Consider the following 6,373-nt stretch of genomic DNA (forward strand, 5'->3'; position numbering starts at 1 on the left):
ATCAGTCCTCCCCAGGATGTGGGTATACTTTCACTCTCATTATTTGGGTCTCTATCCAATGATGTAACCCACTATAGCAAAATGAGCATTCACATATTCCCTAGGAGCCTGTCCTTCATCAGATTATCCCCTTTAAGCAACTTAAACAGGTAACTTTCCTTTTGAAAAGGTTTTCTCAGCATTATCCTCTCAACCAAATACCTGAGAATCTCCTATGTTCGTATGTTTCCCTAACCTCCCCCCAATTTCTTGGGCAATATTACCCATCCTCCCATCCCTAGCCCCTCTTAAGCCTGCAAAGCCCCATCCAAAGGTAACCCTATGCCCCCATTTTATCCCTTCTTTGTAGAAATTCTTACCTCCAGCTTATCATAGAGTTCACTCATGTAGGTTTCAGCTTACATCCTTCCTCTACCCCACCCCCCAATTTCCTGTAAGCCTATCATCCAGTCTCAAGCTCTCTGATGCAGCTTGGTTTACTTATTTCATATCATTGAGGTCATGTAGTATTTGTCCTTCAATGCCTGGGTTGCTTCACTCAACATAAGGTTCTCAAGATTCGTCCATGTTATCATGTGTGTTTGTAGTGTATTTGTTCTTAAAGCTGAGTAGTATTCCATTGTATCTATGTACCAGAATTTATCCATTCATCTGTTGATGTGCATTTGGGTTGATTCCAACTGTGGTGATAGTGAATAATGCTGCTATGAACTTTGGTGTGCATATATCGGTTTGTGTCCTTGTTTTCATTTCTACTGGATATATACCCAGCAGTGGAATTGCTGGGTCATATGGCAAATCATGGTTAGTTTTTTGAGAAACCACCAAACTGTCCTCCAGAATGGTTGGATCCTTCTGCATTCCCACCAGCAGTGGATGAGTGTTCCCATTCCTCCACATCCTCTCCAGCATTTGTAGTCTTCTGTTTTTTTCATAGCTGCCAATCTTATGGGAGTAAGATGGTATCTCATTGTAGTTTTGATTTGCATTTCCCTGATAACTAGACATTTGGAGCATTTTTTCTTGTGCTTTTCAGCCATTTATTTTTCTTCTTTGGAAAAGTGTCTATTTAAATCTTTTTCCCATTTTTTAAATGGTTGTTTATCTTTTTATTTTCAAGATATAGGAGTTCTTTATATATGCAAGTTACGGAGGTATTAATTGAGATAAGACACCTGAAAATCACTCATAAACCAGAAATATATCATCTCTCCTCATGACCTACTATCAAGAAATTCTGGAGACATTAACCTGGGGTATCCATCCCCTAGTCCTCTCTATCTGAATGGTCAAAACAGACAAATGTGTCTCCAAGAGGAAGCCACTCACTCGAGAAAGCAAGGAAGAGCTTCAGCATCAGCACTTAGGTGAATGTGCCTCTGGGCCAGGGACTTGAAGCACTGCCAACACCAGAAGTTTTGGTAAACACTCTTGGGCTTACAGGAGTCATCCTTGGACTGGGTGGAGGGAGGACCTCTGTCCATGGAGGCCCCCTGTGGCCTGATGAAAGCATTCCCTGGAGGAATACTGGGAGCCAACTGGGCAGCTGGTGGTGGAGCCTGAGGAGGAAGGCCTGGGATCCAGCCTCCCTCAGCAGACTGGATGCACCCCACAGCTGAGGCTGGGATCAAGGGTTCCAGAGCAGAGGCCCTCAAGATCCCAGGAGGGGCAAGCTGAGCACCCCCACAGAGGATCCTTGGGTCACTTGAAATGTGGGGCATCTGAGGAAGGATAAAGGGCTGAGTAGGAGGGGGCTCTGCTGGTCCCCCTAGTTTTCTGATTTGAATAATGATCTCACCTCCAGTCCCAGTGGGGACAAGGCCCCCCTTTCCTGTCACCAATGTGGCCTGGGCAATGCAGGCAGCGGCAGAGAGCTGCCAGGAAGGAAAGATGGGGGTAGGTGCTGCCCCCAGGGAGTTAGGGGTGGTGGGCCAGGAATGGGTGAAGGGATTGGCAGGGCAGTGCCAGGATACAGGGAGACTCCAGAGTTCATGGTCTTGTCTGGTCCCAGCACTGGAGATGCTGTAGAGACAGGGAAATGGGTGGATTTAGAGACCAAAAAGGCAACACTCTTGAGGCTCTCAGGAGCTGTCCTTTACTCATTGGGAAATTGAGAGCTGGAAAAAGTGCTTATTAAAAATTTCTTCACCTACACAGCTCTGGATCTACCCAAACATAACTAAGATAGTTTTATCTTAATCCAATCTTAATAGTTACTCTTTTTTCTTAGCTCCCAAAAGGACATCAACCAGACCTTCCCAGTTTAAAATATCAACTGAAGGCAATACCAGAGAATAGCATCAGAAGCATCATTATCTGAATCTAAACTGTCACTGATAAATCACTGAAACTGGAACAACAGTTATGAGTTTAACGTGCTTGAGATGACACAGACTGGAAATTTGCAGGTACCCTCCTCACAAGACCCCTGGAAGGTCTAAAGTCATCACTTGTTTCTTGTTTTGGATTTGCTTTTCTTTTCATCTCTCCCCCTGGTTTTTTCCCTACACAAATTCAAGTTCCCATTCTCAGTTTGAACTGGTTTTGGGAAGATTCTCCCAGTTTCTTGCTTGTGCATTTGCAATAAATCACCTTCTTACTGAGAGACGTGTTTCTCCTTTGTGGTGCTGGAACAGGCATGCCGTTCTGTTGGAATGGCCATGCATACATCAAGAGAATCAGAGCTATGAATTTCAAAAAGTAAGCAGGCACCTAGGTGGAGGAAATTCAGAATAGCACCTGTCCCTCTAGTGATTTTAGGTTCTAGAACTCCAGATCAGGGTTTTCCCATAAGCGAACTTGCTCCCATTCAGTGAGCCTCCCAGACCTTTGAGTGCTAAGGAGAAAGAAGCACATGCTATCAGGACAGCCCCTCTTTGAGGAAATCGCTACCAGGAATTCAGCCAGACTCAATATTTGGTGAAGGCATTCAGTCAGCCTCTTGACCAAAGAGCTGGTGTCAAGGAATTCTTTGGAAAAAATACCCCTCAGCATGCTCACGAGCAGATAAGGGATGTTCTTTTGGGTAAGTTCTAGGCAGCACAAAGGCATCATGAAGGTGGTAAATTCTTAAGATTATGTTCTGCATCATCTCTTCAGACTGTTACCCATACTACTATTACTTCTAGTACTATTAGTGATAGAGTAACATATACCTAATTGTATCTCTTCTCCTTCCCCTCTTCAGAAAGGAACCACCCTTCATTGAGTGTTTTACTGAAAACAAATAGCAGTCACTATCCATTCCATGACCATGAAGTATTCATGGGTTCTGAGCAACATCTTCACCTCAACTTTAAAATGAAGAGCTGAGGGCTCACCGTGAGGAGTTAGAGAAGATGAATTGGTTGAGCATCTGAGTTTACACAGTTTAAGAAAGAGTCATAAAATCCAGGTAAACCCAATCTCTAAAACTAGCTGAAGTGTTACCACAAGTGCCCTGGAAACATTGAATCAAGGAGTGAAAGCACAAGGCCTCTGGGCTGGTAGGAGCTTAGAGGCTCTGGGCTGGGACCATTAGAGTAACTTCCAGGCTGCCTCACAGACAGGATATTTCACTGCTGACTTGGCCACGATGAACTCTACCAAAAAGTTTTTTTACATTAGACCATTGATTCTAACTGTCCCCATGGGATCTCATTTACTCCAGGTCATATTCTTCCAGTAAAATCATAAGTTCCCAGGTGCCTGAAGTAATGACAAAGGGTGGAGACAAGCCTCTCTACACTACCACACAACATAAACCAGCTACCATTTAATACACTTGTTATGTGGCTTTTTTCTAGAGAGATACTCTTCCTGCAACCAAACTTTCTCACACCTATTGTAGCCCTCTCACATATCTAAGGAGACCCCTTCCTCAACTCTAAGTCTTGGCTTTCCAACCTATCCCACCAATTTCCAGGTGAGAGGTTCTTGGTGGAGTCCAGTGATTTCTCCTTCCTCGAGATTCATCTCAAATCTTGTTCCAAGAAGATGGGTCAAATGTGAATTTCTAGGGATTTGAAGGATATCAGGGACCCTGATAACACACCACCTTATCCTAAGTGCTTACCTTTTGAAGTCACCTCGGTACACTTGGACACTGACCACCACTATCTGACAACCTCTAGCAAAGATTCAATTCTACACCCTGAGAGTGAACCGCTGCCAACAGATTCCCAGAAATCCACGGAAAGGGTGGAGAAGTTTGAATCTCAACAGGACTAGAATGGAGCACTCAGACATTCTACAGGGGGGAGGGGCAGAGGGCAGGTGGGCTTGAAGGGTAGAACTTCATCCAGGACTCTGACAGGGGAAATTGCAGGTGGTCCCTTCAAAGTATACTGGGACAGCACAATTATTAGGGACTTTGTTAGAGCAATTTATTGATTCTTCCTAATTCATAGCACAAAGAATTCTTCCTAGGTTCTATACTTAAATTATTTATAAATAAACATTGGTTTGTGCTGGAAAGCCCCTCCACATCAAAGAACTCCAGGCTTGTACGCTTACAGGAAAAATCGATGCTTTTTTCTCATTAATTGGTTGTTACATGTTTAAAATTTACATTTCAATGATTTTGATTGCTTTTAACAGGTAAACATTGCACGGTGTGAAAGTCAAATTTTGCACAGTGGGGCTCTCTGCCCCTTCCCGTTCGACAGACAGCCGCAGCTCTTCGCGCAGCGCCAGCCACATCCCTGAGACAAGATGGTGAAGATTGGAGTAAACGGATTTGGCCGTATTGGGCGCCTGGTCACCAGGGCTGCTGTGAACTCTGGCAAAGTGCAGGTTGTTGCCATCAATGACCCCTTCATCGACCTCAACTACATGGTCTACATGTTCCAGTATGATTCCACCCATGGCAAGTTCAAGGGCACTGTCAAGGCTGAGAACGGGAAGCTTGTCATCAGTGGGCATCCCATCACTATCTTCCAGGAGCGAGACCCCGCCAACATCAAGTGGGGTGATGCCGGTGCTGAATATGTTGTGGAGTCCACTGGTGTCTTCATGACCTCGGAGAAGGCTGGGGCTCACTTGAAAGGTGGTGCCAAGAGAGTCATCATCTCTGCCCCTTCGGCCGATGCCCCATGTTTGTGATGGGCGTGAACCATGACAAGTACGACAATTCCCTGAAGATCATCAGCAATGCTTCCTGCACCACCAACTGCCTGGCTCCCCTAGCCAAGGTCATCCATGACAACTTCGGCATCATGGAGGGACTCATGACCACTGTCCACGCCATCACTGCCACCCAGAAAACTGTGGACAGCCCCTCCGGGAAGCTGTGGCGTGACGGCCGTGGGGCTGCCCAGAACATCATCCCTGCATCTACCGGCGCTGCCAAGGCGGTGGGCAAGGTCATCCCAGAGCTGAATGGGAAGCTCACTGGCATGGCCTTCTGCGTCCCACCCCCAACATGTCTGTTGTGGATCTGACCTGCCGTCTGGAGAAAGCGGCCAAATACGATGACATCAAGAAGGTGGTGAAGCAGGCATCAGATGGTCCCCTGAAGGGCATCCTGGGCTACACTGAGGACCAGGTTGTCTCCTGTGACTTTAACAGTGACACCCACTCTTCCACCTTTGATGCTGGGGCTGGCATTGCTCTCAACGACCACTTTGTCAAGCTCATTTCCTGGTACGACAATGAATTTGGCTACAGCAACAGGGTGGTGGACCTCATGGTCCACATGGCCTCCAAGGAGTAAGAGCCCATGGACCACCAGCCCCAGCAATGGTTGAAAGGAAAAGTGGCAGCTGCTGGGGAGTTCTGACCCCAACCTGATCCCCCAACACTGAGTACCACCATCCGCCACAGCTTCCATCCCAGACCCCCTGGAGAAAGGGAGGGGCTCAGAGGGCCCTACCTTGTCGTGTACCATCAATAAAGTATACTGTACCCAAAAAAAAAAAATTTTGCACAATGGAAAATGTAGTGAGAAGTCTTCCACCCACCCACTTCCCCTGGCATCCCAGTCCACATCAGCAGTGGACACTAATGTTTTTGCTCCTTTTGCATCTTTCCAGGAAAATATCATGCAACTAAAAGCAAACACGATGTAAATTCATTATAAAAATTTTATGTTTATTTCTGATTTTAAACAGTTTATACAAAAGTATGTATTTGTTATCTAGTGTCAGTTTTACTACAATTACTGTCTTTCAGCTGGTAGCTTGTTTTCAACTCTTCTTTCCTTAGCATATGCTACAAGGAGAAGTTCTTCAATTAATAAAACCTTTAAAATATCCCTAAGAATAATGTTCCCAGTTTTAGCAAATAAAATAATAAACCCCAGTAAATTTTGAAATTCAGTAAACAATGAACTATATTCTAGCATAAGCATATCTCAAATTGTATATGCCAAATATGCTAATACACATTGTTTTTA

The 6,373-nt window shown here is 45.2% G+C and overlaps 1 long non-coding RNA gene and 1 pseudogene across 1 annotated transcript; both read left to right on the forward strand.

Annotated features, from left to right (window-relative positions):
- The first annotated feature begins 1,129 nt into the window (after positions 1 to 1,129).
- LOC131277466 (uncharacterized) lies at positions 1,130 to 3,389 on the forward strand. The gene is made up of 3 exons (XR_009184635.1): positions 1,130 to 1,421; positions 2,231 to 2,408; positions 3,188 to 3,389. It is a non-coding gene; the product is annotated as an uncharacterized lncRNA (long non-coding RNA).
- Positions 3,390 to 4,648: 1,259 nt separating this feature from the next.
- On the forward strand, positions 4,649 to 5,917 carry LOC101447047 (glyceraldehyde-3-phosphate dehydrogenase pseudogene; annotated as a pseudogene).
- Positions 5,918 to 6,373: the final 456 nt, after the last annotated feature.

The sequence above is a fragment of the Dasypus novemcinctus genome, unplaced genomic scaffold, assembly GCF_030445035.2.
Source record: "Dasypus novemcinctus isolate mDasNov1 unplaced genomic scaffold, mDasNov1.1.hap2 scaffold_101, whole genome shotgun sequence".
In the NCBI taxonomy this organism is placed as follows: Eukaryota; Metazoa; Chordata; class Mammalia; order Cingulata; family Dasypodidae; genus Dasypus; species Dasypus novemcinctus.